Genomic DNA, 23,875 nt, shown 5'->3' with positions numbered 1-23,875 from the left:
TGGTCTGACCCAGCATGGTATGTTCTTATGCCTTTCAGTCTGATCAGTTCAAGCACATCTGAATAGGTAGATGGGACTCAAACCCAGAGAGACATCTCTGCAAGGCAAATGTTCCCTGGATGGTAGCGGAACAATAAAATTGCTTTCCTACAGTGAACCTCTATCTTGAATGCATAGACAAAATTAGAACCTGTTCCTAAGATATGTAACGCCCTGCTGAAGTGCATAAAACGACAGAAGGTCTGATTCCTGCTCGTGAGCTTGAGGGGGGCTTTGAGGAGGGGGTACTGTTGCAATCCTGCCCGCGAGGAGCATGGGCAGGCTCCCTACTTTCACGCGGCCAGTCGGACCGCTGACGCTGCTCCTTCCAACGTGGCACTGAAGCCGCGTTCTCCTGCCCTGCGTGGCAGGGCCGAGTTGCCGGGAGCCGTCTCTCGCGGCAGGAGCTGCTGCTGCCATGGTCGGGGTCCTCGAACGGCAGAGAGGCCATCTCTGCCGCTGCCTGTGCCCCTTCATCTATCTTCGCGGCCGAGTGCCGCTCCTGCAGCCTGCCTCTCTCCCTTCAACTTCGCAGCAGGGCTGCCGCTCCGATGCTGCTGCTGCTGCCCGGGTCCTTAGCCGGCAGGGAAGCCGTCCCTGCCGGTGCCTGTAGCCTGCTTGCCTTCCTTTACTTCTGCAGCCAGCCTGAAGTCCTCTCTTCTTTCTTCTCGGCTGGAGGCCACTTCTACTACCTGCCTTGCTTCCTCAGGCCGTCCACGTGGCTGAGAATGCCACCAGCTTCCTGCTCTCTTCGCCTCCAGCTTCCTAAGGCGCGGGCGCGCGCCTCTCTCCTGTTCTTCAAGGGCCAGCCAGGTGTGGTCCCCTGCTGACCCCTCCCTGGCGTTGTTCTCTTCAGCCCTACAAAAGAGCTCAGCATCCATTCCAGTTTTGCCTTCGCAAGGAGTTAGACACTCCTGGGATCCTGCTGGTCTTCATTCCAGGAGTCGTCCTTGTTCCAGCTCTTCTTCAAGGTCCTGTGTTTCCTGTTATTTATTTATTTATTTTATTTATTTGTTTAAAAAGGTTTACATACTGCTTTTACAATTCAAAGAATTAATCAAAACGGTTTACAAATAAACATACATAAGATAGCAAATTGGAGCTCCTCGTCTTGTCCTGATGTCCACGTTCCAGTCCAGATGTCCGCCTGATGTTTGTGATCCACTCCTGAGGTCTGTCTCCTGATCCTGTATTCTGTGTTCCAGTCCAGATGTTTGTTCTCCGTACCTGATGTTCGTGATCCAGTCCAGATGTTGTTTCTCCTGATCCTGATGTTCATGATCCTGTCCAGCTGTCCTGAACCCCTGGTTCCTCGTGTCACTCTTCCTGGCGTAGAAAACAAAGAGGAAGACGGTCTAACAAAGCCGTGAGGAAACAAAAAAAGGACTAGCCGAAAGTCCTTCAGAAATCTCTTTATTAATTGCCCGACTCTAGGCCTGAGTTTTGTCCTTCAAAGGGGTGCTTCAGGGGCTATAAGAAATAATATAATAAATAATTTAATTAGAATATTAAAAAATCAAAGCAATTAAAATATAGTTAAACACAGACACAAAATCAGATCAACCTAAACAATTCAATTTCATAATAAAAATTCAATTAAAAAATTAATTATATTCTAAAATGCAAAATAAAGGAGAACAAAAAGGAATGAAAATTACAGCAAGATAAAAACACGAAAAAAATGTGTTATATCAACTAAAACAATAAAATGCACCTTACAAACACATGTACATTAATAAAGAATTGAAAATTAATTTGACACTATAATAGACAATTCTATGAGAACATACCTGATTTAAATCTAGATTGGCATATTCATAAGTGTGCTCTGTCAATGGAGGTTCATCACAGACTTAAATGTAAAAAATATTATTAGTATAAAAAATCATATTGATAATTTTTTGGAAAAGTTGAAGTCATAAAAATATTATAAACCATGGTTACCTCACAAAAACACAGTTAATGAGCCTTCATATTCACACTGTCCAATTGACTGCACGAGTGGTGTGTATCCATCCAACAACAAAAATGAATATGCCAATCTAGATTTAAATCAGGTATGTTCTCATAGAATTGTCTATTATAGTGTCAAATTAATTTTCAATTCTTTATTAATGTATGTGTGTTTGTAAGGTGCATTTTATTGTTTTAGTTGATATAACACATTTTTTTCGTGTTTTTATCTTGCTGTAATTTTCATTCCTTTTTGTTCTCCTTTATTTTGCATTTTAGAATATAATTAATTTTTTAATTGAATTTTTATTATGAAATTGAATTGTTTAGGTTGATCTGATTTTGTGTCTGTGTTTAACTATATTTTAATTGCTTTGATTTTTTAATATTCTAATTAAATTATTTATTATATTATTTCTTATAGCCCCTGAAGCAGCCCTTTGAAGGGCGAAACTCAGGCCTAGAGTCGGGCAATTAATAAAGAGATTTCTGAAGGACTTTCGGCTATTCCTTTTTTTGTTTACTCTTCCTGGCATGCCATGTCGTGGTCTGCGACCAGCCCCATGGGCGGGCTGTGTAGGGCGCTTCATGGTGCAATGCCTGCCTCACTTCTGCAGCACTAGCCTCCAGGAGACTTCCGCTTCTGTACTTATCCCTGGTCTATGGAGACCCTTGTGCTTGCTCCGTCCATGCCAAAGGCTCTGCCAGAACCTGTACCGTCAGCGTGGTCCGCGACCAGCCACTGGCGGCTGAGTAGGGCGCGCCTTGGTGCAGACCTCTACAGATTCTAGACATGTCCCTTTTCATTGCTCCACATCTTGTCTAGAGGCTCTTCGAGTCTAGCGTGGTCCGTGACCAGTCCCGCGGGTGGACTATGTAGGGCACGCTGCGTCGCAGTCTCAACCCAGTACTTGCTTGAGTCTTTTGAATGCCGTTCCTGAGTCTCTTCTGTACGTCCAAGTACCTCGTTCCTGAGTTTTCGTCTGTGCACCCAAGTATCTTGTTCCTGAGTCTTCGTCTGTGTATCCAAGTACCTCGTTCCTGAGTCTCGTCTGTATCTCCATGTTCCGGTCTTCACTGCCCTGGCCTCCATTCGTACCCTGCAGCAGGTCCGAAAGGGCTTGGAACGGTCAGAGGATTGTTCATAAGACCACCATTGCGTTGTTGGTCTTCCGAAGCGTGCAGGTCCAGAGGAGGGTCAGTATCTCCAGTCATCTGTCTTCAGTCCAGCCTCGCTCCTGTCCAGCCCATGCTCGGGCATGCCTCGCCTACCGCGGCACCTCTTCAGAGTTCCTCTGGGGTCGAGCCGTGGCCCAAGAACACACATCTCCTGGTAAGCGGACCGCTCTCCTAGCGCTCCACAACACCATGCTCATTCCATCCCATTAGAATACACTCTTCCCTTCCCAGTTCCAAAAGCCCTCATCCCTGCACCATTGTCTCATCCAGGTATTAAGACTTCAGCTTGCTTCTGGGGTTCCAGCTCATGGAAGCAAAGCATTTCTAAAATTGCTGCCCTATGTGCCATTATTTTAGCTAATATTTTATTTTTATATGTCTAGTAATGACTTTTTTTAAAGTTTTGGTAAAGTCCATTTCAGTGAATAGGATAGTAAAGTATGCTCTGCTGTATAATAGTGGTATAGCTGTAAGACCCTCATGGTCTCTTACTAAACCCAGACTTTCAATCAGGGATGGTATTACCCAATTTTATGATTTTGTTTCCCACACTTTGATTTATAATCTGTTGTATGGTCATTATTTTAATGTCTTCCTTCTTAATTTTGTGTGTGTATAAATATAAATTTATAGGGAAGATGATTTTCAAGCATCTTGCATAACCTATGCTGCAAATATGCACAGAAGTTACTCCAGTTCTCAAAATGGACTTGCGCACATAACTCTGCTTTGCAAATTCTCTCACCAAATCTACCAACAGAAGCTAAACCTGCTAAAATGTTTACACAAATTTTCTGTGAAAATTTACATGGAATTAAGGGTTAACAAACAAGCTGTAGGTGATAACATTTTATTGAGCTAATGTAATACAAATGTTTTAAGTTAATCCAATAAAAAGGTAGCATCTACAACTTTCATTTATTTATTTTCTTATTTTCACAATTTGTAGCCCACACAATCCACAGTTCTCGGTGGGTAACAACAAAATACTCATAAGTGATTGTACAATGATTCTTAAGCAGGAAGAGTGATTCGTAAATGTCTTTTAAATAAATAAATAAATGAGCAACTTAAAAATAATGCATCTATAACATAAAAATGGCATAAGACTAAATAAAAACATAAGAGGAATGGTTATAATACATAACATAAAACATATAAGTAAATCATAGAAAAGAAACAATAAAGGAAGCATCTTCTGGTCCAAGATTGTAAAACCATAGATTATATTTAACCATATTAATTGCTTGTTTAAAATAAAAAACTTTTACATCTTTCCTGAATGTTATGTGGCATTGGATGTTCCTAAGATTATCAGGTATTCCAAAGGGATGGGCTGCCAACATCATTGGTTTTTTCTTGGCAGATCTCAAGCTACAGTGCGGTTTACATAGTTTCAGCCCTGGGCTTACACATATGGATGTTTCTTTGCTTAGTGCCAGTGGATCATAGTCACGATTTTAAATAGATTTCTCCAAGTATTGGCAACCAGTGTAATGAACGCAGGGTGGGAGTGATATGACCGTGAAGTCTAGTATTAGTCAATAGCCTAGCTGCTGCATCCCCACATAGAAAACGTTACAATTGTCCAGCCTGGAGATGACTAAGGATTGAATCACTGTTCTGAAATCAGCAGTTGTTAAGAATGGCTTTAGTGCATGTAGTGTTGTGAGCTTAGTGAAAGCATTAGTGGCTACTTGCCTTATTTGTTCTTTTAGAGACAGATTAGATTCTAATTGAGCCACCAGATTTCTTACAACAGAAGAAATACCTATGTTCCAATCTCTGTATTTAATTACCGCTGGAAAATCATCTGTGGGGAACCTACTCAATATTATGATATTAGTTTTCCCAATGTTTAGTGTGAGTTCAGTTTATTATTGTGCATCCATTCTGTAATAGAGCCTAAACAAAGCCTTACTTGACCTGAAGCATTAGAAATGGATGTATTTATCGGCAGAAAAAAAATGTATATCATCGTGCTTGTTTGACCCTTGATTCCACGTAACCAAGTGGACCAACACGAGAACCACAATTCTTTGCCCATGAAAATGTAAATGCATGCTCTTTGCAATCCAAACGTATGTGCGCACTTTCAGACTCCACCCCCCCCCCCCCCCCCCCCCCCAGGAACGCCTCTGTTTAGTCTAGGTAAACTTACACGTGAACATGCCATATACACATATGTTTATCTGCGTATCAGAAGGGCAGATTTGTAAAAGGATATTTCTGTGTTCAAAACCCTGTTTTTCCTGCAGAAGTCCTTCACAAAATTACTCCCACACATATATATTATTTTGTTCCTCACCGTGTACAAAAATGCTGCAAAAGCAAGTCAGAAATCAAAATAATAAACATGCATGCCAGTTTGAGTGTGTATTTGTGGCATTACTATTATTATATCATTATTGGTCTTGGTATAGCACTTCCAAGGTAACACAGGGGACATCCAGGGCCTCTAGAGAGAGTTCATCTCTAGTCGGAAAGAACAGCAGGAGTGCCTCCAGGAGCTGTCTGGTAAGAGTGCAAGAGATTAACAGCTTGTTTTAGAAGAGGATCTGGGCTAATCAGCTCAGAAATATTGTTGTTTCCTTTGCAACAACTGTGGAAATTTACCTGCAAGCAGGCAGGGTAAGTACGTTTTGTTGGGAGAGATCAGCAGGATATGGTATCCTAGGAATATTTCCCACCTGATTCCAGATGTTTGGTGCAATTTTCTGTTTGTTTGTTTATTTTATATGCTGCTTTCTCACACAGGATTCTGGGCACATTTACAAAACAAAAAAAAATATCAAAATTTCACAATTATACTATTACATAATAAGATATCCACATTGTGACATAGTTCACAAATAGCACCAAAACATTAAATTTTAAAAAATGACATAAAAATCCATCTCAGCCAAAAAGCAGCCAATAGCTAAAAAATTAATTGAAAACACATCCCAACTATACAGTTTCTAGCATCATAATAAAATATATCTACCTTGCTATTTAAAGGCTGAAGTCTGAAGTGGGATTCCAGATACGGATCTAAAAGCACCTAAGGGATGTCATCCAGGTATTCTGGCAGTTGATTTGAATCACTACTGACAGGAAGTGGAAGGGCCACTTTCATCAAAAGCATTCACTGGCATTTTAAGTACGATTTGTGCTCCAGGGCTGGGACTGGAAATGGTGATCCTGCCGCTGCATCATGGGACTAGAAGCACTGGCCAGAACTACTTGAGTCTGATTCATGCTCTGCAACTTATAAAATCAATTTTATTTGAAGACTGTTCACCCGGTGATAAAATATGAATGGTATATTGTCTCTGTGTATCTATTTCAAAATACTTCTCCTTGAATTAATTCTAGAGTAAAGAAGTCCTTGGGAACACACATCTCTGCTGGTGTCTTGATTTGCAGACGGGTCATTGAATCACCAGGAGGGCCTTGGAACGCCGACTCCCTCCTACATATCCCTCCTCCCTGTGGAAAGATCCCTTATAGAGCTTGACGGCCTCCACAATGAATCTGTAGATGTGGATGAGAAACTCTTTGGTTTTCAATTTTTGCCAGCTACTGGCTTGAACGGACATTTTTCATGTCACAAAAAAAAATCTTTTTAAAGTGTGTTTTTAGAGAGAAAATCATTAAATACTTCTTTGTCTGATAGTGAATTATAAATGCCTAATTTCTTATTGAATAAGACCATTATGTAATAACTATGTTTTTAAATGTATCTTGAATAAAATTGGTTTGATTAAGAACATAAGAACATGCCATACTGGGTCAGACCAAGGGTCCATCAAGCCCAGCATCCTGTTTCCAACAGTGGCCAATCCAGGCCATAAGAACCTGGCAAGTACCCAAAAACTAAGTCTATCCCATGCTACTGATGCTAGAAATAGCAGTGGCTATTTTCTAAGTCAACTTAATTAATAGCAGGTAATGGACTTCTCCTTCATGTGTATTAGTGTCCTGATAGCAAAAGTAGACCCATTTAAACATACCTATTATTTAGCTATTCCAACCATTATGAATCTATGAAAATGGGGAGGGAGGGGAAATAGGATCTGTGCCTCAGGCTTTGGAGGTGTTGTGCCGATATACAGCATGCACCACTAAAGAATGATACACCGAATATTCTGAAAAATGAGCAACATGGCTATAAGAAATTTTAAAAAATTCCCCTTTTATTTCAAAGAAGTATAAAAAATTGTGCAAAGAAAATGTAATGGGACAAAAAAAAAAAAAGGGATACCCAGGAATTAGAGCAGAAGAGGAAGCAATAGATCCAAGAAGTAGTGAAGCTGTTGTCTTGAGCAATCAAGCTAGTAAGGTTGCCTTAAACATGAATGTCATGCCTGATTTGAAACCTATTTCGTGACTGCACAGTGTCTGGCAATCAGAGCTTTATTTAGCAGAACCGAATTGTGCATTTAAAAAAAAAAAAAAAAAAAAAAAAAGATTCATAACAGCTAGCTTTTGGGTGAAGACTAGGCTTTTGATGTGTGATCCCAGAAAAAAAAAAAATAAAGGCAAGAAATCCAGAGGGCTAGCAGCATAGTAGACTGGCTACAGCGCAGACATGCTGACCTCAAGATCCTTATTCTGCCCCTATCCACCTCTCGCTTGTGATCTTGAGCAAATCCTTTGTCCCTCTGCACTCAAACATAGCTTGGAAGTTCCTTAGGACAGAGTACTCTCACCACCTGAATTAACCTGCACAGTGCCATGTGCTCTACTTTATGTCTTGATTAACTGCAAAATCATTTTAAAAAAACCCATTAATGCGGTGTACACAAAAACTACATAGCTAATGGAGCTCTAAAATATTTCTTGCTATTGCTTTCTCAGGAGGAGGGCCTGGAGCTGGAATGCGTGCAAGTAAAGATGCTGCTGTTAAGTGAAATGTACTAGAAGGCCTGTGTGGTGCAGACTGCACAGCGCTTGCCCCATGCTGTGCCTTCTTACAGTTAATTTGCATTATTGGAAGAAGCAGTAAATATTAAAAGCTTCAGCCAGGCCCGGTGCGACCAGATGTGTATGCCATGCATTTTCATGGGGCAGCCCACCCGAGGGTGTGGCAGGCTGGCGGCAGCAGGAGAGGCCCCAGGGTCGCCTGCAGAGCCTAACCCACCGCCAGTGGTGGCAGGAGGAGAGAGACTGCCAGTGGAGCTCAACCCGCTGGTGGCTGAAAATGAGAGACCCCAGTGTTCCCTTTCATTTGCATGCATGTGTGCGCACTCGTGCACGACTTTTCTCGTAGGCATACACAGCTTCTGCTCCACCCCCCGAAGCAGAAACACTGGTTGCCTGTGGTAGAGTTCATCCCACAGCGGCCCAAAGTCTACAGGAGGCTGTGTTTGTGTGTGAGAGCCTGTGTGTGTGTGTGTATCTGTGTCTGTGTCTCTGTAAGAACCTGTGCGAGTCTATGTGAGAGTCTGTGTGTTTATGTGAGAGCCTGTGTGCTTGTGAATGTGTCTGTGTGAGAGCTCATGTGTTTGTGTGTGTGTTTGTGTATGTTTATGTGCCTGTGAGAGCCTATGTGTCACATATAGGCTCTCACAGGCATGCACATAATGTATCTGTAAGAGAGAGGGAATGTGAGAGAATGAGTGTGTTTTTGTGCCTGTGTGAGAGAGAAGATAAAATTTGTGCATCCCCCCTCCCCCCAATCCATGATTATCTCAGGGTGACTGGAAATCAAAAGATCCCCAGTATGGAGAGCAGGATTTTTTTTTTTAATCCTTATTGGTTGTAATTATTGGGTATAATTTGAAATATTTAATTTCTTGGGGGGGGGGGGGGGAATAGAACACTTTTTAATTATTGGATTTCTTATTCATCAGATGTTTTGAAATATTTTATTGGTGTTTGAGATTTTTTGATATTCTATTCATTAACTGGTTTGAAATATGTATTCTTTTTATGAATATAATTTTACTATCATGATTGATGTTTTATATTTCTTAATTTTATGATTTAATGTTTTATGAAGAATGGTAATGTTTCTGTTTTTATATTGTTGTTCTGCATATAGAGGCCGGCTTCATTGTTGAGGGTTCCAGTTCAGTTCTTCTCAGCACATTTCTTTTTATTCTTTCTGATCTGTATTTGTTCAAGGTCTCTCTGTGTTCTGCATATGTGACCAAGGTGAGGTATTTTGCTGGCATATAATTTCTATGTAGGGATCCATAGCAGCCTGGTATCCTCATAAGAGTTTTATTGGTGTTCCAGGACCTGGTGTAATATGTGCAGTGTTGCCTTTCCATAGATAAAGTTGTTAGGGTTGTTTTGGTTTGGAAGGTTTACTGTATTGTAATGGTAATTTTATTTATTTATTTAAAAGTGTTTGTATACCGTCTTTACAAACAGTGTTTAATCAAAACAGTTTACATAACTAAATAAAAAACCAAATGTAAATAAAGATTTAAATTTAAAAGAAACATAAAGATTATCAAATTATAAAAGCTCAAAATTACAAAAATATACAATAAAAATAAAAATCTAAAACAATGAATAGTTTACATAAAAATAAATCAATATATAATAATGTTGTGCCCTGTGTGATGGAGAAGTAGTTATGTTATTTAGTGTGTGATATATGGAAAGCAGATTGAAATAAATGTGTTTTTAGGGATTTTTTGAAGTGTTTGGAGTTGGATATGGATCTTAAAGAGTCTGGTAATGCGTTCCATAAGATTGGTCCAATGACAGAGAATGATCTTTTTCTGGTGATTCTATTTATTCATAACTTTCTGAGGGCCAAGCTCACACCCAAACACGCATTACAAAAAGTCTAATTCCATAGGAATTCCAAGTGTCTTTTTTTGCAGAATTCTCTGGTTGGCACCACAGCAGGGCATGTAAATATAATATGCTTGTTGTAAGTGATATTTTTGCCCCATAAAATTGTACTTTTGAATGTTTTTTCATGTAAAATGTGTTATAAATGCATAATTTAATTGTGTGTGTGTCTGCAAAGGGTGTGTGTGTGTGTGTGTGTGTGTGTGTGCAGGGGGATGGGGGGCAGTTGGTATGTGTGCAAGGCTGTAAGGTTTGCCAAGGGTATCCATTACCCTTCCCTATCCATGGGTTCCAGGGGAGAAGGGCCTGTCAGTTTGTAAAAATATAGATTGCATGGGGGCAGTACAGTAATTGCTTGCACAGGGCAGCGAAAACCCAAGCACCGGCCTTGGCTTCACTTGCAGTATTGTACCTGCTAAGGCCCAAGTATCTTCTCTTCCTCTCTACCCCCATGTTTTTGCACGTCTCTCTATTTATATTACCAAGTCAATTAATATCAACTCACCTTTTCTTCTCTGAAACTGGTGCGTGTCAATTAAATAGCTTTTCCCTCTCTGCAAATCTCCAAGGGGGGCTATGCCTTGTGTCACTGGAGCTGAAAGCATTAGGTGAATTGCGCCGGGGAACAATTCTGCCACCGTGGCCACCTTTGGGTCTCCCCCAGTGAGCAGGAACTACAGGCGGGCTTTAAACAGGCACACTCCTCAACGAAATGCATTTCTTTTGTCTCGGAAAGAGGAAGCACCACGTGTCTCTTTCTAGCAGCTGTTTAGAAAAGCTTAGCAAACTTACCTTAGCGGGAGCAGCTTCCTCCATTGTCTGAGCCGGCTGACAGTCTCCTGATTTCTAATGCATTACAAGAGAGAAACCAAACCCCCTATAATCAGCCTGGCAAAGAAGCTAAAAAGAGCATCACTGAGGTTGAAAGGGGCAGCAGCAATTACATACCCACGAATGCCAGGCAGCAGCCACCCTCTGGTTCCACCACCTCCTGACTAGATTCAAACAGGAAGTCCTTGCACACACGCCTTACAATGGCAGATTGCTCAAGAGGAAAGCCACAGGCTACAGAGCAGTAAGAGAAAAGTGCCCAGGAGTCTGTCGTGTCAGCTGCTCTGGCAGAGACGCTGAGAGAGAGAGAGAGGCCCCGATCTCTGGCCAGGTTAGGGTCCTGCAGAGGGTATTCCACAGATGGCGAGTGTGAGCAGAGGTGGTGGAGAAGGGGGAACGACCATCGCTGGGTGTGGCCCTCGAGTGCCAGAGCTGCCTCTCCATCCTCCATGCCTTCATCTGTTCCTTCAATTACTGTAATGCAGGTGATTGAAGATGACAGGCAGTGCCCTGGCAGAGGAGTTAAAAACAAGCCCCTTAGAGGGCGGGTAGCTATTTGCAGCAGCGGTCGTGTGCTTTGACAGTAAGCTAGCCGTGCTTTGCAAGTAGCCAAAGTGTTTATAATCTTTAGAGTTGGGCAAACTGCCTAACCAAAAATCGGAACTCCCACTAATCCTACTACTTCCCTCCAAGTTAGAGCAATACAGATTTGGGGGGGATTGAAGTGCAGGCTTGGGGTAGGCTGCTGGATGCGCCCCAGGCAGGAGAGGTGCAAATCATTGTATGAGATGGAGGAGACGATGGGATGTACAATTGAAAAGTATGCTATTTCATTTTTGTGTCATTGTGTTTTTCATTTTAGCACACTAGAATCATACTATTCACTGGAAGAGTTGAATTTTCAAAGCCAGGCACGCACACAAAACTAAGTGTCATACAGGTAAATGGCTATATTCAAACTAGCAACTGTACCCGTTCTATGCCCGGGCGGCGAGCCTTTTTATTGGCATATCTGCTCTTCTTTTGAGCAGAATGTCCCTAGAAATTCACTGTAAGAGTGTCCCTTCCACATAGACACACCCTCATACAGGCTCCCTCACTCTCTGGCACACACACACATCCCCTCATATAGGCTCCCTCTCTGAAACCCACACTCAAGCATCCCACGCACTCCCCCTCTTACCAACCAAGCTGTCTCTCGCACTCCCCCACACCCCCTCTCCTCTCTCACACACACATTCTCTCTCACCGGCATCACCCTCCCCTCATATAGGCTCCCTCTCTGAAACCCACACTCAAAGCATCCCGCGCACTCCCCCTCTTACCAACCAAGCTGCCTCTCGCACTCCCCCACACCCTCTCTCCTCTCTCATACACACATTCTCTCTCACATATAGGCTCCCTCTCTCTGAAACCCACACTCAAGCATCCCCCCACCCACCCTCTCTTGCCTCCCATGCTCTCTCTCACATCCTCCCCTCCTCTCACCAATCATGCTCTCTGTCACCCCCCCCTCTCTCACACACACATTTTCTCTCACCGGCATCCCCCATGCTCTCTCTCACACCCCCCTGCTCTCTCTCACCCTCCCCACCCCGTCACACATTCTCTCTCACCGGCATGCCGTGAGACCCGCACCGTTCGCGGCGAAGATGAAGGCCTGGTGCGCCGTTCGCGGCGAAGATGAAGGCTCTGCGCGCCATTCGTGGCACACGGGGGTCTTCCCTTTTCGCTGCAAATGGCATGCCGGGCCTTCATCCTCACCGAGAACGAGACCCTGGCGCTCCATTCGCGGCATGCCAGGGTCTCCTCTGCTATATTCTGCCTGTCCCGTGATGGCTGCTGTCCTTCATGCCTCTGGCGTGTTTGAGTCTCCAAGGCGGCCAGGGAGCCGCCTGCGCCATCTATCAGAGGGCTGGGGAACATGCGCGAGCACTGACGGACGCACTACAAGCCCGATATATTATAGCGCCATCTATCGGCGAGCTGCGGAACATGCGTGAGCACTGACGGACACACTACCAAGCCCGATATATTATAGCGCCATCTATCGGCGAGCTGCGGAACATGCGTGAGCACTGACGGACGCACTACAAGCCCGATATATTATAGCGCCATCTATCGGCGAGCTGCGGAACATGCGTGAGCACTGACGGACACACTACCAAGCCCGATATATTATGGATAGCCCAGGGATCAGCATGCATAAAAGTCAGAAATTGATTTAGGAGTCTGCCACCTCTAGGCACAGTTGCTGCTGTTTCGTGCCCCCCCCCCTTCCACCCCATCCCCCACTCCTGGGTAAGGTCAGACAACAGTGAGCAGGAAGTGTAAGGCACAGCCCCCACAGTTTGCTGCAGCAGCTCAGGCGTAGATTCTGTGGCAAAAGCTGGAAAAATCGAAAGCATGTGGGCAAACATTTCCCATCTTTCCCATATTACAAAAATGAAGTCTTTCTCCAACCTTGCTTGTGTCTGTATAATATGTAAGGAGGGGCTGGATCAGGAAAGGGAGGGGCTGGATCAGGTAGCAGAGGGCTATTCTCTGCTGAGTGAGCTTCAGCACAGCTGGAAGGCAATACATCTTCAGCCAGCCTGCTGCATTCCCCCCCCCCATAAAACTAAACGTGTAACCCAGCTTCACACATTCTTTCATGCAAACTGGGAAGAGACATTCCTGGGGGATGAGCTGGCACTGAGACTCATACTTTTTTATTTAAAAAAAGTCGGGGGATCCATATTCAGCAGCGTTTAGCTGGATCCCGTGTGAGTTATCTGGCTAAATGCCAGCTTTTGAATGTTTCCACCACTTATTTGGCTAAAGTTTAGCCTGATATTGTAGGGGTGCTCTGGGGGCGTTCCAGGGTGGAGCTCAGTTAGCCAGGTAAGTTAGCTGGCTAACTCCGATATTCAGAGTCAGCCGGCTAACTTCCTGTGGCTTTAGCATGCACTGAACCTTTTTAATAAAAAGTGCATCAAAAAATTAAATTTAATTTCTTATTCTGTCATTTTGCTTTGAAAATTCTGGTGGCAGCCATGGTAGACGGGAGCGGTAAGATGAGGCAGCAGCAGCCACCGCAGGCTTACAGTAGCAAGGGGTCCCTCCATTTCCTTTGCAGAGCTGCTGGGGGCTTGGGTTGCCACCTTATCCAAGCCAGGAGCATAACCGGCAGACAATGCAGGCAAAAATTCACTAATGCAATTGCACATTATTTCCAGTTCTCCTGCTCGTTCTTGCATTTGCAAAGGCAAACGCACATTAGTACATTGGCCTCTCAGAGGGTCATTTCCACGGTATAACAATGCTTTACCCCTGGAAACGGCCATTCTAAAACTGCCCGCCTAATATGCAGATGAACTTGTGTGTGTACGTCCTGACGGAGTAGAAGCATTCCTGGGTGCGGAGCCGAGCAGGGAGCTCATATTTATGCACATAGTTTTGCAGTTTCAAAAGTACGTGTACTCATTTTCCTGAAAACTTTCCGCACGTGATAGCAGTGTACTTGGTGGGGGTAAATTTGGTGGAATAATTTTCAAAGTGGACTTATTATACGTGTACGTCTGTGTTAGCAAACTGGTGCAGTTTATGTGTGTGGCCTCCTGATTTGGTGTGCAGGGCTGAACTGGTGCAGGGGACGCACTCGGTCCTGGGGCTAAGTCCCAGTTCACTTGCACCAGTCGTTTCACCCCGAGGCATGGGTTCTCTCGACCAGAAGGAAGGATAAACCTCCAGAGCCCAAAGCACAGAAAGAAGAAAATAAAGTCTCTTTCTCTGGCACGCTGTCTTTCTCACGGGTGTTCTCACTATTAAACAATTTCTCCTTCCAAAGCAGTCCTGGTTCCCAGTACCCGAGGAATCACAGGACACACAAGTGGGGTGCTCCAAAATAACCGTAATTGTAACAAAATCTTCTGAATCTTTTCATTTAAATTTCCAAATCCACGGGTGAGAAACTCTCAGTCCGGGTCCTCTGTATGAGTGCTCCCCCCCCCCCCCCCACCCCCAGGATACCCTTTTACTTCCAGGACTGGAAGTCACATTCCCAGTGGGAGTACTGGGTCTCCTGTCTCTTCTCTGATGTTCCCGGGACCTCTTTGATAGAGAGTCCCAAAATAACCAAAAACTAATTTCCTCCTCAGCTCCTTCACCACAGGTAGGAGTGTTGAGCAAAAGCTCCTCCCCTGAAAACAGGAACAAGAAACTCTTCTCCAAAAATAGCACTCTCTTCTGCACTGACAAGACGCTGCGGCTGCCCCCTCCATCTAGTATACGCTAGTGGGACACAGCTCTTCACCCTGACCTCCTCCAAGCAGGGGGATAAAATCCTCTCAGAGGCAGGACCATGATCCACACAAAAACAAGGACTCAAAAAAAATACTCTCTCTCTTTTCTGTGAGAACCCCTTCCAGACTACATGGATACCAGACAGAAATCTGCCTCTTTCCATTCTTTTAGGTACCAGGCCCTGGGGCCTAAATTTGGAACAGGGGAACTCTCAAACAGCACAGTACTCTTACCACAACATTTTACTGGACACTCCCACCATGATTTCCCGCTCGGCCTGCTTGTATATGGGCTGTGCTGACCAAGCCAAGTAGCACCAGGGGAGGTGCTTGTCAGGGTTGGTTTGCCAAAGGCTACCACTTCCCTAAATCATAACCCACAGCCTGAGCTAGGGACAAACTGGATAGTGGAGACCTAGGGGGGTATCTGCACAGGTGTATTTGCTGTTATAAAATGAACCCCTAAATGGTCCATATTCAGTAAGCCAGCAAGTGGACAAGTTACCTGACTATAGTTAGCTTGTCCTGGATATTCAGTGAGATAAACCTGTGGCCGGATAACTTAAAAACCGAATAGGTTATGTCTGAATATAACAGGTTAGGTTTTTTTAGTTATCTGGCCGGATAACTTGCTACATAACTGAATATCTCCACTTAAGTAGCACTATAAAAATTTAAAAAAAAAAAAGAGCCTAATTCTCTCCCTCCCCACCTCCCAAACTTCATATATGACTCTTGTCACGATTCGGGAAGGGGGAGATCTGGGTGATTGGGGGGATGCGTCGTGGGACATTTGGACTATGGGTGGCTGGGTGGGAGAGTGAGGCAGCAGCACGATTTCATTTTCATAATAGAACTGGGGAAGGGTCTGGGGGGTCCTCGAACTGTGGACCCAGATCATCTTTGCTGCACTTAGGAAGGGATTAGAGGGTGGGGGGTGCACAGCCCAACAGAGCCATATATGAAATTTTGGGAGGGGGAGAGACCGAAACAGGTTGTAGGGCCCCTTTACTTCTGTTTTGTTTTTTTGTTTTTTTAAGTGCTACTTAACCGGATATCTTATGAAGATATCCGGTTAAGTAGCAAGTTATCCAGCCACCCAAGGCCGGATAACGTTAGGCCTGTTCTGAAATTATCTGGCTAACATACCCGGAGAGAAGTGAATTTCAGCTAAGGTAGCCAGATAACTGAACTCCTCCCCGAAAAACGCCCCCGGAGTGCATTTTTTAAATCCAGCTATATTTTAGCCGGATAAGTGATTCGATATTCAGAAACTTGCCGTTTAGACTGATAAGATCACTTGTGAGTTATCTATCTAAATGTCTTTGAATATTGACCTCTGGGTGTTTTGGGACAAAGATGAGTCTTCCCCATGGACTTTACCCCATTTTTTCAAAGGGAAAGTACCTGTGCACGTTTGCACCCGCTCTGTCGGGGGGGGGGGGGGGGGCGTTTTTTTCATGAAATATAATGCACGTACATTTGAAATTGCAACCTACACACGTCATTTTCTTCTCCCCAATCAGAAATGCGCCCTTCTCTTAATGGGGCCAAAAGTGCGCTCATTGTACAATACTGTGATAAAATGCACTCGCTTTGAGGGAGGACACGTTTCAGATTCATAAATCGCTGGTTTCAAGGTTAAATTGCTTTGAAAATTGCCTCCAGAGCTGTGATCTTCTCGTCCAGCGTGTTCCTGTCTCCTTCGCGTCCCTGTAACTGTGGGTCAGCAGGCAGCTGTGCCAGGTCGTTGGTAAGGGAGGGGATGTCTTTGAGCGCTACTTAAAACATTCACAGAAGAGGATGAACGGCTTGAAATAAGAGTGACATTTGTGTACTTTGGGACATTTATCACATGTAGCCCCCAGCAGCAGCAGTAGAAGGGCGGCGAGAGAGAGCGGTTTCAGCAGCCCCGCCAGCGAAGATGAATACGTGCACGCCTGTAGGTCCAATATGGACGCTCAAGGCAGCAAAGGCGCATGCGCACACGCCGTGACCTCCGACGTCCAGCCGGTCACGGCGTGTGCTCATGCGCCTTCGCTGCCTTGAGCGTCCATATTGGACCTACAGGCGTGCACGTATTCATCTTCGCCGGCGGGGCTGCTGAAGCCGCTCTCTTTCGCCACGCTCTCTCACCGCCCTTCTACTGCTGCTGCTGGGGGCTTGCGTGGCCACGGCCAGGGCAGGTGAGTGGGGGCTGGGGGAAAGTTTGGGACTGTGAAATTTCATCTCTCTCTGCTTGGGCTTGGATTGGGTTGGTTTTGTTTGGGACTGGGCGGCTAAGTGCGAGAAGCATTTTTTTTCTGTGGATTGGGTTGGTTTGGGACTGGACGGCTAAATTTCGTCTCTCTCTGCTGAGGCTTGGATTGGGTTGGGTTGGGTTGGTTTGGGACTGGGCGGCTATGTGCAAGAAGCATTTTTTTTTCTGTGGATTGGGTTGGTTTGGGACTGAGCGGCTAAATTTCGCCTCTCTCTGCTGGGGCTTGGATTGGGTTGGTTTGGGACTGTAGGAGAGCCATCCACTTCCTGGTACCTGTCATTTCAAATGTCATTTGGAATGACATTTGAAATGACAGGTACCAGCGCACCCAGGATACTGTATAAGCGCGGTATAGCGCCTATACAGTAAAATGGATTGCGCTTCATGGATGCGCGTTGGACGCGGGTTGGACGCAGTTTGCATTTGCATGCCATTTAAATACAGTATCGAGCGGTAGGTGATCCGAACTGTGCATGTGGCAAATGCGGGTGCGCCGGGCACTAACACACCTCTTTCTTCCGCCCCTTACTGTATCGGCCCGTAAGTGAGTTGGGAGAGGATATAGAATAGGGGAAACACCCCTCATGACACGCTATCCCAGTCCCTGTTCTGACTGAGATGGAATCCCAAACAAGCAGGAGGAAAACTGCAGAGCAAAAATAAAAAAAAAAGCCATATATATGTATATGTGTTTATATAAACTATATATATGTGTATATATAAACTATATATATGTATATACAGGTCTATATGTTAATCAGGAAGACTCTGAAATACTATCTCACCCTAAAGAAAATATCCCTGCAATGTTGTTGCTTCTTCCTGCTACAGATGAAAATAAAAATGAAACGGTGATATCCTTTCCTACAGAAATGATGCATTTCCTGATTACTTCATTGCCTGGATTTCCCCACAGTGCCTTATTTTTTCCTGTAGTTCCAAGACCTTATAAATTGCCTCACCAGGCAAGTGTAGAGAGAGCTTCTAGCATTGGAGAGGATCATTTCTGGCTCTTAGGATATTTATGCATCACTGCTACATCTCGTAGCAGTGATGCATAAATATCTTCAAACTATTGCCTCCTGAGCTTGTGAGGTGACAGCAGTGACAGGTTGGGGGATATTCCAGTTTTGCTTGATTCACTAGCCAAATTGCAAAATAAGCCACTCTGCTTGCTTCTTGCATGAAATACAGTTTCTGCTGATAAGGGAAGTCTTTTGTAAAAGTTGCACGAGACACTCACTTGCTCGTTCTTACTTTTGACGCTTCCTGCCAAGCAGGCACATGCTGTTCCACATTCCTTTTCCTCTTTCATTACATCTGTGCTGCCCCATGGTTCTGCCTGCCGCTAGCCTGAAATATGCTATAGCATTATAAGGGAACTCTATATCTTCTTTACTGCATCCCCATCCCTCTTTTTTTTTTTTTCTAGATCAGTATGAAATGAAAATTAAGGAGCATTTTTGGATTAAAAAATAGCAATTTCATTGAAATGCCCCCTTTAGATATGAATTATTAAATGACAGTGCTGCATGTTCTAAGGGTGAAAAAAAAACATTTTGATAAAACTAGAATTGGGCCCAAAACTGATCATATTGAATCGTGTCTGAAAATGCAGCCTGTAATTTGGAGGCATAAAAGTAGACTAACAAGGTAGCCACACTACGACTGTCACAGACAGAACTGGTTTTCAGAATATCCGTAATGAATATTCATGAGATACATCTGCAAGAAGAACTGCCTCCCTTCTATGCATGTATATATATATCATGTATATTCATTTTTGGATATCCTGAATACCAGACCAGTTTGTGACACTCAAGAAAAGGAGTTGCCTAACCCTATTTGGATATTATTGGATGGATTCCTTCTTTATCATGCTCTGATATTATGATGTTTGTAGCCTATCATTAAAAAAAAAACCCCAGTGTGGATAAATAACATAAAAAAATGGCAGAATCTCACTATTTAAAAATTGCGAATTTTCAAAAATGTTTTGGGCATTCATAATAGCAGTTATATATTCTTCAGGGCAACCATGTCTTTTCAAATGAGATTTCCACCAAGTAATTATAAACATTGCCCAAACAAGTAAATATTTCCCTACAGCTCCTTACACCCCCTAAACCCTCCCTAACTTTTCTAACTTTTTTTGTTTTTTTTACTTATGTGCTCTAAGGAGCAGACGTAAGTTCCACTTGCCTGCACACTTGCCCGGGACAGCATGTAATGGCACTGTCCTGGCCCAGCCCCCAGCCCGCCCCTTTATTCTGGCCCAGCACTTCGGCGCATATTGGGCGTTACGCTCGTGGCCGGGCCCTTTCGAAAATGCGCATGGCGCGTACAGGGCCCCACCACATGCATAACCCCTGATGTTTACATTTGCAGGGCTTTTAAAATTTGGGCGTATACTGGTGACAAATGGGGTGGCCAAGTTTAGTGGTTGCTGCCATGATATCCCCATATTAAGACAGAAGTTCTTTATGACTACATGTGTGGTTAGTATCCAGGGGATGGTAAGCAATGGAACTGTTGTGGTTTTCTGTGGTGGTGATGATGTCTTCGAATCTCTCAGCATTTAGGGGTACATTTTCATACTTTCACAATGTGCACACTTTTAACTGCTGTGAAAAAAGGAATTCCTGGGGTATAACCTGTTTATGGGAGAAAACTATGCATATACATTAACATCTCAAAAATTTCCTTGAGCCGACCGGCCCGAAGGAGCAGTCGGTAGGCAGAACTCCCACTGGGCAAAAGGATCTTCACCTGGAAACCCGAGACTCCTCCAGAGAAGCTGTGGGAGCCCGGGTTGCTAGGACTTAGGAGACTTCGCCCTGGAAGCCCGAAGCCCCCCCAGGAGGAGCCCGTAGGGGCCCGGACCGCTGGGACTTAGGTGAGAGCGAAGAAACCCAGGAGTGGAATCCGGACTGGAGTCTGGGCAGACAACAAGCTGGCAGAAGTCGGGGTCACGATCCGAAGTCAAGGCAGGTTGAAGACAAGCAGGTCAAATACGAACCGGAGTCAAGGCAGGAAGCAGGCAAGCGGAGTCAGGCAATCCGAGGTCAAGGCAGGTAGCAGGCAAACGGAGTCGGGCAATCGGAGGTCAAGGCAGGTAGCAGGCAAACGGAGTCAGGCAATCAGAGGTCAAGGCAGGTAGCAGGCAAACGGAGTCAGGCAATCAGAGGTCAAGGCAGGTAAAGCAGGAGTGCAACTAAGAACTACCGGAAGTAGAGAACCTCGTTGCAAGGCAAAGAAAGGAAGGAACTGCAGAGCTTAAATAGCCCTGCAGCGTCTGACGTCAGAGGAGGGAGGAGCCGGGTTTTCCCGCGCTGGTTGCTTTAAAAGCAGAGACCAGTCGCGCGCGCGCGCCTGGGGGCGGGGCTGGCCACGAGAGCACGCCAGCGGCAGCGTGGGGACCGGAGCATGGCGGCCGACGACCCTGCAGGCCCGCGGGGGACCGGAACGACTGAGAACGCCGTGACCGGGGTCCTGAGGCCGTGGAACGCGGCAGCTGCCCGAGACCCGGGAAGAAGGTAAGGCCTCGGGCGCCAGCGTGGCGACCGAGACCGCAACAGTACCCCCCCTCTTACGCCCCCTCCGCCGAGGGCCAGGTTTTCCGGGATGGTCCAGATGAAATTGAGTGAGCAAGGATTTGTCCAAGATGTTCCGAGCTGGTTCCCAAGAGTCCTCCTCGGAGCCACACCCCTCCCAAGCCAGTAGGTATTCCCAGCGACGGGCATGGAAGCGCACGTCCAAGACTTCTCGTACCTGATACGTAGGCTCTGTAGATGTAGGGGAGGATAGCGCATCCGTGGAGGGGTGATGGTACCGGGACAGTACCACTGGTTTCAGCAAAGAGACGTGGAACACGTTGTGGATGCGAAGTGAAGACGGAAGGCGAAGTCTGTAGGAAACGGTACCAATACGCTCTGCAATCTGAAAAGGCCCACAGTATCGAGGAGCCAACTTACGAGAACGGTTAGGTAGTTGGAGGTTCCGGGTGCTTAACCACACCTTGGTACCAGGCAGGAAAACTGGCGCTGGCCGTCGATGACGATTGGTATACTGCTGTGACCTCTTTGCTGCGGTGGTCAGTTTGAGTTGAATTCTCTTCCAGAGCTGATGTACTTGTCGCGCCGTGGTTAAGGCAGCAGGTGAAGGAATGGAAATCGGAAGCGGCAAAGGAGGCCTTGGGTGACGTCCATAAACAATCTGGAAAGGGGTTTGTCCAGTAGCAGCATGGATATGGTTGTTGTAGGCGAACTCGGCCCAAGGTAGGAGAGAAGTCCAGTTATTCCCTTTTTCGGAGATAAAACTGCGAAGGAAGGCTTTGAGAGTGCGGTTCGTTCGCTCCGTCTGACCATTAGTTTGGGGGTGAAAGGCCGTGGATAAATTTAATTGGACCCCAAATTTTTTGCAAAGGGCACGCCAAAAACGAGCCGTAAATTGTGACCCACGATCTGAAACGATACTCTGTGGTAGACCGTGAGCCCGGAAGACGTGTGTAGTAAACAGGAGTGCGAGTTCAGGTGCAGAGGGCAGCTTAGGCAAGGGTACCAGGCGAATCATCTTAGAGAAACGGTCTACCGTTACCCAAATCACCGTATTGCCTTCCGAGGGAGGTAGATCCACTACAAAGTCCGTAGCTATGTGGGACCATGGTTCCACGGGAATAGGCAGTGGCTGCAGGAGGCCCCAGGGCCGACCACAAGGCGGTTTTTGTCGGGCACATACTGGGCATGAGTCAACATATACTCGGACATCTTGTCTCAGTCGAGGCCACCAATAATAGCGGCTAAGCAGGTCGAGCGTCCTCTCCCTGCCGGCGTGACCTCCTGAAAGCGAGTCATGGGCCCACGCTAACACCTTTCTGCGATCCTTGTGGGAAACCACCACTCGTCCTAGGGTGGAAACAGTGGTGTTAGCTAACTGGATTTTTGCAGGATCTATAATGTGTTGGGGAAGGTCTTCCTTCTCCTCTTGAAGTTCATAACGGGAGAGTGCGTCAGCCCGTACATTCTTAAATGCGGGTCGGTATTTCAGAATGAAATTAAAGCGGTTAAAGAAAAGGGACCATCGTGCTTGTCGAGGATTAAGACGTTGGGCTTGGTTAAGGAACTCCAGGTTCTTGTGGTCTGTATAAATTATAACCGGATGGAGGGAGCCCTCCAACCAGTGTCTCCATTCTTCCAGCGCAAGCTTGACCGCCAACAACTCCTTGTCCCCAATACCATAATTGCACTCGGCCGAGGAGAACTTCTTAGAAAAATAGGAGCAGGGTAGGAGATGGCCGGAGTTAGAGACTTGTGAGAGGACCGCTCCCACAGCAATGTTGGAGGCATCGACTTCGACAAAGAATGGCCGTGTTGGATCCGGGTGGCATAGACAGGTATCCTGGAGGAACGCCTCCTTTAACAATTTGAAAGCCTCACAAGCTCCCTCAGGCCAAAGGCGAGCGTTTGCCCCTTTTCCGGTTAAAGGTGCCACCAAGCGGGAGTACTGAGGAATAAAGTGTCTATAGAAATTGGCGAACCCCAAAAAGCGTTGTAAGGCTTTCAACCCCTCAGGTCGGGGCCACTTCCTGATGGCGGATACCTTGCTGGGGTCCATCCGGAATCCTGTAGAAGATACTATAAACCCGAGGAAGGGTAACGACTCCTGTTCAAAAAGACATTTTTCGAACTTAGCGTACAAATGGTGGTCTCGCAGAATCTGGAGTACTTGTCTCACATGTTGCCGATGGGAGGCAAGATCCGGGGAGTGTATGAGAACGTCGTCCAAGTAAACGATTACGCAGGAATGCAATAAGTCACGCAGAATCTCATTCATCAAGTGCTGGAAGACAGCGGGAGCGTTGCACAGTCCAAACGGCATTACTAGATATTCATAATGGCCGTCCCGGGTGTTGAACGCCGTCTTCCATTCGTCCCCGGGGCGGATTCGAACCAGATTATATGCGCCGCGGAGGTCCAATTTCGTGAAGACTTGGGCTCCTTGGAGTCTGTCCAACAACTCCGGAATGAGGGGAAGCGGGTACCGGTTCTTCTTGGTGATAGCATTGAGACCACGGTAATCAATGCAAGGCCGCAGGCCTCCATCTTTTTTGGCAACAAAAAAGAAACCTGCTCCGGCGGGAGACTTGGAAGGGCGTATGAAGCCCTTAGCCAGATTCTCGGTGATATATGCGGACATGGCCCGAGTCTCTGGCTGAGACAAAGGATACACTCGTCCCCGAGGGGGAGTAGTACCTGGAAGCAACTCTATTGCACAGTCAAAAGGTTGGTGTTGCGGCAACAATTCCGCTTTCTCCCTGGAGAAGACATCATGAAAGTCAGCATACGGAGCCGGTAATACCGGTACGGTGTGGGCCAGCGGAATCCGTTGGCATTTTTTCACTTGGAGGCAGGATTGGAAACACTCCGAACTCCACTGGGTAATCTGAAAATCTTTCCAGCGAATCACAGGAAAGTGTTTCTGAAGCCAGGGTAACCCGAGGACCACCGGGTGTACTGCTCTCTCCAACACTAGCAAA

The 23,875-nt window shown here is 45.6% G+C and overlaps 2 protein-coding genes across 4 annotated transcripts in view; one reads left to right on the top strand and one right to left on the bottom strand.

Annotated features, from left to right (window-relative positions):
- The window catches only part of IPCEF1 (interaction protein for cytohesin exchange factors 1), a 308,348-nt gene extending 297,411 nt beyond the window's left edge, over positions 1 to 10,937 (bottom strand). The window contains exons 1-2 of one of the 3 annotated variants that reach the window (XM_029594417.1): positions 10,915 to 10,937; positions 10,759 to 10,812 (exon numbers count right to left, since the gene is read on the bottom strand). The gene's annotated coding sequence lies outside the window, so the exon portion shown is untranslated. The remainder of the gene's footprint in view (positions 1 to 10,758; positions 10,813 to 10,914) is intronic. The other 2 variants (XM_029594415.1, XM_029594416.1) reach the window with 2 other exon arrangements.
- GPATCH11 (G-patch domain containing 11) overlaps positions 1 to 23,875 on the top strand; it is a 1,168,394-nt gene that overhangs the window by 707,480 nt on the left and 437,039 nt on the right. The window lies entirely within an intron of this gene.

Source organism: Rhinatrema bivittatum, chromosome 3, assembly GCF_901001135.1.
Source record: "Rhinatrema bivittatum chromosome 3, aRhiBiv1.1, whole genome shotgun sequence".
In the NCBI taxonomy this organism is placed as follows: domain Eukaryota; kingdom Metazoa; phylum Chordata; class Amphibia; order Gymnophiona; family Rhinatrematidae; genus Rhinatrema; species Rhinatrema bivittatum.
Note: the sequence above shows the minus strand (reverse complement) of the source record. Positions and strands in the feature narration are given on the sequence as shown.